A 9,316-nucleotide genomic window follows, 5' to 3' on the forward strand; every position below is an offset into this window, starting at 1 on the left:
CTTCACATGACAAAAGAAACCTTTACCTGCCTCCAAACCCCATTTGGGGGCCACTCAGACCCCTTAGCAGCGGGTGGCAGCAACCAAGTCCGTTGCTCTCACCAATTAAACCTGGATGTTAGGAAGAAGGTCTTCATACAATAGAATAGAGCAGGGTGAAAGAGAGATTGGCCTTTGGAATGTGCTGCCCAGGGAGGTGGTGGAGTCACCATCACTGGAAGTGTTTAGAAAGAGACTGGATGAGGCACTCAGTGCCGTGGTTTAGTTGATTAGATGGTGATGGAATGGAATGGACCGGACCAGGTTGGAAGAGACCTTCAAGATCATCGTGTCCAACCTATCATCCAACACCACCTAATCAACTAAACCATGCAACCAAGCACCCTATCCAGTCTCCTCCTGAACACCTCCAAAGATGGTGACTCCACCACCTCCCTGGGCAGCCCATTCCAATGGGCAATCACTCTCTCTGTGCAGAACCTCTTCCTAACCTCTAGCCTAAACCTCCCCTGCCACAGCTTGAGACTGTGTCCTCTTGTTCTGGTGCTGCTTGCCTGGGAGAAGAGACCAACCCCCACCTGGCTACAACCTCCCTTCAGGGAGTCGTAGAAAGCAAGAAGGTCTCCCCTGAGCCTCCTCTTCTCCAGGCTAAGCAACCCCAGCTCCCTCAGCCTCTCCTCACAGGCCTGTGCTCCAAACCCCTCCCCAGCTTTGTTGCCCTTCTCCGGACTCCTTCCAGCAACTCAACGTCTTGCTTAAACGGAGGGGCCCAGAACTGGACACGGGACTCAAGGTGTGCCCTAACCAGTGCCAAGTGCAGGGGCAGAATGACCTCCCTGCTCCTGCTGGCCACTCTGATCCTGATATCGGCCTGGTTGCCAGTGGCCTTCTTGGCCACCCATGCACGCTGCTGGTCACGACCAGAAGACAGGGATCAGAAGAGTCTTCGGCCAAGCTGTAAACCTCTTCCTAACACTCAGCCTAAACCTCCCCTGGCACAGCTTGAGACTGTGTCCTCTTGTTCTGGCGCTGCTTGCCTGGGAGAAGAGACCAACCCCCACCCGGCTACAACCAGAACTGAGGGGACTGCAATCTTTGCAGCTTCAGCTTTCCTTCTCTGCTACTTCTTTTTTCAGATGGATTTTTTTTCAAAGGGACTGCTGGACAGCAGAACAGGATGGATGGCTGGGCCCCAAGAGCGGTGGGGAACGGAGTTAAACCCAGCCGGTGGCCGGCCGGGCACGAGTGGTGTTCCCCAGGACACCCCTTGTGAGAGAGTGAGTCCAGAGAAGGGCCACAAAGCTGGTGAGGGGTCTGGATAACAAGCCTTATGAGGAGTGGCTGAAGGAACTGGGACTGTTTAATCTGCAGAAGAGGAAGCTAAGGGAATTAAGGTGTGGTCTGGCTTCAGCTCTCAACTAGTTCCACGTTGAGCAAGGACAGCTTGTACTCACAGAAGGCACTGGCTGCTTGGGTTCAAGGTTCCTGCAGAGCTCAGGCTATCTCTCTTGATTAGTGAGGTCGTCCTGTCACCTAGGCAGAGAGAAGAAAATGCAGCTATGAAATTAGACCACTGGAATCGTGAGACTCGTTCTGTGTGAGACTCCAGGAGAATCCAAACCTAACCTTGGAGCTGCCCTGAAGAGCTCCTCATAGCTTGAGGAGTACCAGAGCAGGAACAATTCCCAAAAGGTTTTCACTGCGTTCCTAGGGCACTTGAAGGATTGCCCTGGCTGTAGTTAATACCTAGAAATTCCTATCAAAATCTTTGCAGCACAGCAAGGAAATTGAGGGATGGGAAGGCAATATGTACTTACACGTTAGGCAAGAATTGGCTTTGCAAACTAATCTCTCTAACTGTTGGATATGCACTGAACTTCCTCGAGGCCAAATGAGGACCCCTTTATTTGGGGAAGCCTCAATGAATTGGACTTGGGGGGCATCAGACTGGGTGACTACATCTGAGAGTAACTTCCACAAGTGTCAGCATGGGAAAGATAGCTCAGAAAGCCTGGGTCCAAAGTTTGACTTAAGAAAATATAGTATAGGAATATACTGTTGGCTGTGAGAAAGGGGGGAACTGATGAACAGAAAAGTCTCATTAACAGAACCACAGAGTTGATAAGAATTTTCCGCTTGTTAGCTGAAATGCTGGGATGCAGGGAGGGGGAGAGGGGTTGGCAGACAGCCTTTGGATAGAGAAGGAATAACAGGATTTGTCAGTGATTCACTTCTGTTAGTCTTGGACAAGATGCTCTTTTGGATAAGACAAAGGACACCTGCATGATATGTGTACTTCTGCTCTTTTAGATAGATAAGCTTTGTATAGATAGGAAGCATCTGGACCTCTGTCATTATAGACAGATAACTTTTTGTATAAAAGTTTGCCCAAACCTCTCTGAAGACACACAGCTCTTTTGAAATGATCCTACCTGTGTCAGGCGCCAGAATAGAAGCACGATACAAGAGACTTACTGAGTCTCTTGTGTGTCTTTCTCTAAGTCATTATCAACGCTGTTTGCAGCACAAACCCAAACCCACCCCGAGACACCCCCAGCTCCCACGGGAGCCTGCAGAGACCTCCCAAAGGGTCCGTCGGAGGTGCCCAGCTGCCTCTCCACGACCCTTGACCCTTTCAGATGGCTCCACGAGAACTTTACGTATCCCCAGACCCTTTTAGGTGTCCCCAGACCTCCTCCGTCACCCCCAAAAGCCCTGCCGATGGCCCCAGACCACCTTCAGACGCCGGAAGGAACACACCTGGGAGTCCCGGGCCGGCAGCGACACCGGGACCGGACCCGCTGCGGCGCAGGCGCCGTATCCATAGGGACCACCGGGACGCTGCCCCCCTGGCGCGAGCAGAGCCGGGCTAGGGCGCAGGCGCCGGATCCATAGCGACGCTCGAGTCAAGCTCTCCGCCCTCCGCTCTTCCCCTAAGAATTTTCGAGCATTCAGCGCAGTTAGGCTGCAGAAATTAGCTCCCCCGGGGCGGCACACGCCGCGGCACGGCTGCACTGCCGGCCATTACACACCGGGTGGCAGCATTGAGCTCCCACGGGGCGGCACACACGCGGCACGGCTGCACTGCCGGCCATTACACACAGGGTTGAGCACTGAGCTCCCACGGGGCGCTATACGCCGCGGCACGGCTGCACTGCCGGCCATTACACACCGGGTGGCAGCATTGAGCTCCCCCGGGGCGGCACACGCCGCGGCACGGCTGCACTGCCGGCCATTACACACGGGGGTGGCAGCATTGAGCTCCCACGGGGCCTCTGGGTACGGTTGAGGCAGCAGCCGCCACCCCCCGCAGAGCCCCACCGGCCAAGCCCGGACACGCCCCCCTCCCCCCCGCAAAAGCCCCGCGCTGCCCCGCCGGTGGCCACCCCCCCAAGCCCCGCGCAGCTCCAGCGGCTGCTATAGAGAAACCCCACAAAGCAGCAGAGACTGGCACTGACCTGGGACACAGCAGAAGAGCTCCAACCTCTACGAGCCACAACCCTGCACTGAGCCATTTTAAAGCATCTGGCGCCATGTTGTTGAGGGCGGTGCCATGCTGGGGGGTGGGGTTCAGGCTGGGGGGCGGTGCCACGCTGGGGGGGGCGGTGCCACGCTAGGGGGGGCGGTGCCACGCTGGAGGGGGGCGGTGCCACGCTGGGGGGCGGTGCCACGCTGGGGGGGCGGTGCCACGCTGGGGGGGCGGTGCCACGCTGGGGGGGGCGGTGCCACGCTGGGGGGGGCGGTGCCACGCTGGGGGGGGGGCGGTGCCACGCTGGGGGGGGGGCGGTGCCACGCTGGGGGGGGGCGGTGCCACGCTGGGGGGGGCGGTGCCACGCTGGGGGGGGGCGGTGTCACGCGGGGGGGGGCGGTGTCACGCGGGGGGGGCGGTGCCACGCGGGGGGGGCGGTGCCACGCTGGGGGGGGGCGGTGACACGCCGGGGGGGGCGGTGCCACGCCGGGGGGGCCGTGCCACGCTGGGGGGGCGGTGCCACGCTGAGGGGGGCGGTGACACGCTGAGGGGGGCGGTGACACGCTGGCGGGGCGGTGCCTGCGTTGTGACCTCACGCTCAGCGTTCCATGGGTTTTATTCCCCTCCAAGGCAACACGTTGAGTTCTGAGCAGCTGAGGAGCCCTGGGGAACACCTGTACAGAAACGTTCCTCCAAGAGCTGTCAGAAAAACGTTCGTTCCGCCAGCACTGCCGGCCGTTACACACCGGCTGGCAGCATTGAGCTCCCCCGGGGCGGCACACGCCGCGGCACGGCTGCACTGCCGGCCGTTACACACCGGGTGGCAGCACTGAGCACCTCCCTGGGCGTGGGCAGCAGCCGGGCCCCCACGTGGCTTTTATTTTCCAATGCTAAAAGCCTTTTAGAAGCAGAGAGGGCAGACAGGGGTCGTTTCCAAAGCTTTCTTACGCACCAGTCACTCCAAGCCCTCCCTCTCCAGCTGCAAACCAGAGGTTTGCCTCCGCCTCGCCTCACCCCAGTACTTACACTTTTAAAGATAGTGTGGTCCCCTCGGAGAATTTTCAGCACTTTAGGGGGGGCCCCCAGCCCTCGCTCACCTGCTCCTCTGCTGCAGCAGCCCCCTGCCCCACGTGGCAGAACCAGCCCACCCACAATCCCCCCCACTCCCTTTGATTCGCCCCCAAAAAGGCACAAAATAAAGCAAACTTCCCCAGCCTTCCTGTAGGCCCCCTTCAGATACTGGAAGGCCACAATGAGGTCACCTCGGAGCCCTCTCTTCTGCAGACTGAACAGCCCCAACTCCTTCAGTCTGCCCTCATAGGAGAGGTGCTCCAGCCCTCTGATCATCCTTGTGGCCCTTCTCTGGACACGCTCCAGCACCTCCACATCCCTCTTGTAATAGGGGCTCCAGAACTGGACACAGTACTCCAGGTGGGGTCTCACCAGGGCTGAGCAGAGGGGGAGGATCACCTCCCTCGACCTGCTAGCCACACTTCTCCTGATGCAGCCCAGGATCTGATTGGTTTTGCGGGCTGCAAGTGCACACTGAGAGCTCATGTTGAGCTTTTCGTCCACCAGCACCCCCAAGTCTCTCTCCTCAGGGCTACTTTCCAGCCAGTCACTGCCCAGCCTGGATTTGTGCCTGGGATTGCCTCGACCCAGATGCAGGACCCTGCACTTGCTCTTATTGAACTTCATGAGGTTGGCTTGTGCCCACCTCTCCAGCCTGTCAAGGTCCCTCTGGATGGCCTCCCTTCCCTCCAGCTGTCTGCTGCACCACACAGCTTGGTGTCATCAGCAAACTTGCTGAGGGTGCACTCAATGCCACTGTCCATGTCACCCACAAAGATGTTGAACAAGACAGGTCCCAGGACTGATCCCTGAGGGACTCCGCTTGTCCCTGGCCTCCACTGGGACATGGAGCCCTTGACAGCCACTCTTTGGGTGCGGCCATCAAGCCAGTTCCTTATCCATCTAGTGGTCACCCATCACACCCATGTGTCACCAGCCTGGAGACCAGGCTGTGGTGCGGGACAGTGTCGAAGGCTTTGCTCAGGTCCAGGTAAATGACATCAGTTGCTTGCCCCTCAGCTATTAATTTTGTCACCTGCTCATAGAAGGCCACCAGGTTGGTCAGGCAGGATTTGCCCTTGGCAAAGCCATGCTGACTGTTCCCAATCACCTCTTCACTATTCTTTTGAGCGAGTAGTGACTCCAGGAGGATCTGCTCCATGATCTTTCCAGGCACAGAGGTGAGACTGAGTGGCCTGGAGTTCCCCGGTTCCTCCTTCTTGCCCTTTTTGAAGATGGGGGCAATGTTTCCCCTTTTCCAGTCTGTGGGGACTGCCCCAGCTTGCCATGACTTTTGAAATATAATAGAGAGGGGTTTAGCAACCTCCTCTGCCAGTTCTCTCAGCACCCGTGGGTGTATCCCGTCAGGTCCCATGGACTTGAACACTTTCAGGTTCTTCAGATGATCACGAACCTGATCTGCACTTACAATGGGCAGTTCTTCCTCCCCGTCCCTGGCTTTGACTTCCATAACATCAGGAGTGTGGCTAGAGGCCCTTGCAGTGAAGACTGAGGTAAAGAAGTTATTAAGCACCTCAGCCTTTTCCTCATCACTTGTGACCATGTCACCAGTTTCCTTTCTGAGGGGAACCTCCTCAGAAAGGAAACCTCCTGATGAACCTCCTGCCTTTCACAGCAAGGACTGAACATTGCAGCTTTGGCCAAGACTATCAGCCCAAAGGAAGGCCTGGCCCCTGAGGAGCTAAATGCAAGTGAACTATCTGACACCACCACAGTCCTGTGAATGTTGCAAAGCAGTAGTGCATGCAGTATAATAATTGGAAAGTTATGGGCTGCTCAAGCTTTACACAAAGTATCCTATTCAGTTTTGGGTTCCACTTAACACAAAGTAAAAGTGTAAAAGGTCAGAGGGAAAGCCAACTCTACCTCTGAACTACAGCAAGAAATACTGGAATCAAGGGGCCCTTTCTTCTGCTATTAATAGATGAAGAGAGCATGAAAACTGATGGGCTAAACCAACAGGGCAAGATTAGAGTAACTAGTAGAGAGAACGGAAGATACAAAGCTTCAACTACATCTGTTTAGCAACGACTCCTACCAGATAACTTCCATGCCATAACTTTGCTGAATAAAAACAAGCCAGCTGGTGAAGCGTCTCGCTTACAGGCAGCCGACGAGGAGACGTGCAGAAGGCAGAGGCGAGGGAACAAGTCCTGAGCTTTGCTGCAGGCTGTCCTGCGGCTTCCCCTACCGACTCTTTCCCGTACACCACCGCAGAAGGAGTTGGGTGAATTTTGTCTCAATCCGGCTCCTAAGACAACCTCCGCTTTTTCCCTGGGTGCCTACGTGGGTGTCGCTTCATCTTTCCCTCACGCTCGGTACGGCATTCGGGTGCAGAGCAAGGCTCCGGACAGCCAAACCGAACTCCTGTGCTGAAGAAAAGGAAGCGGAAACACAGGCTGAGCCCCTGAGCTCTAAACATTCACTGAGCCCCAGGAAATGCCTGCATGTGCTGGCTGCTGCCACCTCCTCGTTGCCCCGGGCCTGCTCATTGGAGGCTGCCTGCCAAAAGCACCTGCCCCCACTTTCCTCGGCGTTCTTTGAATACCCAGGTTGGAAACCTAAGAGGTAGCGCACTAATTGGAAAGCATGTTCCAGCGGGCGTGGCTGGAGGCTGGGCGCTGATGTCTTCCTGCCCTGCCAACTTAGCATGGTGAACCAAAGCTCTTCAGCTTTTTCTAGGGGTGGAAACACAACAGGACAAACTTTGTTTCTCAGGTAACAAGGCACAAAACTCATTAAGGGGTTTCTAGGCCAGAATCAACACCTACCCCTAACCTGAAACCCTTCTGGTTGCTTCTGCCTGTCAGCACAGTACCTCTGCGTCTCTCTGGGAGAGATTCCAATGGCTCAGGAGCAGATGATGTTTCCCACTGGAACAATCCCACTCTTAGTCACGCAGCAAAGATCCCCTCTATGCTGGAAATACATATTCTAATAGGGTAACCCATGGTGAAGAGGAAACACTGCCATTTGGCAATGTTGATTTACCTTCTGGGATTTACTACCCCAAAATCACCTTGCAGTTGGTGCATTTCTTGCTGGCAATCAAGCAATCTCTTCCATCTGTTGCTCTCATTGTTTTGTTTCAGCTTTCTGAGCCTGTGTCGGTACAAGTCCTTCTCAGGGCACCGCAAACAGAGACAGACAAAGCTTCCTTTTCTCCAATAGTTCCAGGAAGATTTCCGGCACTCCTAGGCGAGCACCGACAGAGTGACGGCTGTGAGGTGACATCAGCCTGGCACTGGAGCTGGGCATTCTGAGCAGATGAGGAACCCTGGGCAACACCTGCAGAGAAATCTTGGTTCCTCTGCAGAGAAGCACTGGCCTTAGAGACAAAGCTGTCTTTGATCTGGGCACCAGCTGCAGCTCTCAGCAGTGCCCAGCTGCAGAGCAATGGCCTGAACCTTCATCCTGATCCAGGTGGAGAGAGAACTGCCAGGAGCACAGCTTCTCTGCTCCGGTTGCAGCATCCCCAGGGGCCGAGCGCAGCCTTGCTGTTAGTGAGGAACACAGCCCCTGTGAGAAGCTCCTGGGGTCAGGGGACAAACAAGAGGTTTTCCACACTGGAAACAAGGGAAGTCTCTTTGCCACCCCCATTATACCCATCAGAGGACTTCTGCTTGCTTACCTACCTGCTCGGTTGGAGTCTACACTGGCAGAAGCTTCAGCTCCTCGGTAAAAGCGTGGACTCAGCAATTTCCTTTTCAGCCTTTCCTTCCTGACTGACAGAGATCAAACCCTAGCTGGAGCCCACACAAGCCAAGCAGGAGATCCCCTGCTAGGCTGGCAGGGCGAGGCTGTACCGTCGCAGCAGCCGTAGCCCTTGTGCCGACACAACAGGGACTCCGTAGCCCCCCATAGCCATCCTGCTGCCCTCCTCGAGCCCCGCCCCCTTCCATGGCCATCCTATTGTCGCCCTCCAGCCCCGCCTCCAGTCCTCCTGCCCCGCCTCCTGCAACCACCCTCAGCCCTTTCCCCGCCCCCTCCCATAGCCATCCTATTGCCCTCCTCCAGCTCCGCCTCCAGTCCTCCTGCCCCGCCTCCTGCAACCTCCCTCAGCCCTTTCCCCGCCCCCTCCACGGCCATCCTATTTCACTCAAACCCCGCCCCCCTGTGACGCAGATGACCTCTTGTTCCCGCCCCCTCCCATAGCCATCCTATTGCCGCCCTCTAGCCCCGCCTCCAGTCCTCCAGCCCCGCCCCCCATAGCCAGCCTATTGTCCTCCTCAAGCCCCACCTCCAGTGACGTAACCTGCGCGCTCTTCCCCGCACCCCCTCCCCTCTAGCTCCCTTCCCACCCCTTCCCTTTCCTATCCCCTCACAGCGCCGCCGCCGCTTTCTGTGCTCCCTGCCCCTCCTCTGCGCGGCCCCTAATCACGTGACGATCGCTGGGCGAGTCTGGGTGCTGCTGGGTTCACCCTGGGATCGCTGGGCGAGTCTGAGGGCATTGGGGTCAGCCTGCAAGAGCTGGGAGAGACAGGAGAACAGCTCGTGAACTGGGAGCAGACTGCTCCCGACCGTGGCAAATCGACACAGCCCCACCCCCCCCCCCCGCCGCTGGTGTTTCTCGGCCCCCCCCCCCCCCCCCTCGCTGCTGCCCACCCTCAGACCCATAGCAGAGTCCTGCAGCAGGGACAGAACAACTCCAGAGAGCAGCAGAGTCTACACTGAGCTGATGCGGAGCGGAGAAAGCAGAGGGGACGATAGTTACGCTGGCTAGGTCGGAGCCAACGGGGCGAGGGCGACGCCATC

The 9,316-nt window shown here is 57.1% G+C and overlaps 1 long non-coding RNA gene across 2 annotated transcripts; it reads right to left on the reverse strand.

The window, feature by feature from the left end:
• Positions 1-6,337: 6,337 nt before the first annotated feature.
• LOC137458497 (uncharacterized) lies at positions 6,338-8,012 on the reverse strand. 2 transcript variants are annotated; one of them, XR_010991778.1, is made up of 2 exons: positions 7,380-8,012; positions 6,338-6,928 (listed from the first exon to the last, which is right to left on the reverse strand). It is a non-coding gene; the product is annotated as an uncharacterized lncRNA (long non-coding RNA). The 2 variants fall into 2 exon arrangements; XR_010991777.1 differs by having other exon boundaries at positions 6,338-6,933.
• Between the last annotated feature and the right edge of the window lie 1,304 nt (positions 8,013-9,316).

This window comes from Melanerpes formicivorus, unplaced genomic scaffold, assembly GCF_026170545.1.
Source record: "Melanerpes formicivorus ecotype bairdi unplaced genomic scaffold, bMelFor1.0.p_v2 SCAF_255, whole genome shotgun sequence".
NCBI lineage: Eukaryota > Metazoa > Chordata > Aves > Piciformes > Picidae > Melanerpes > Melanerpes formicivorus.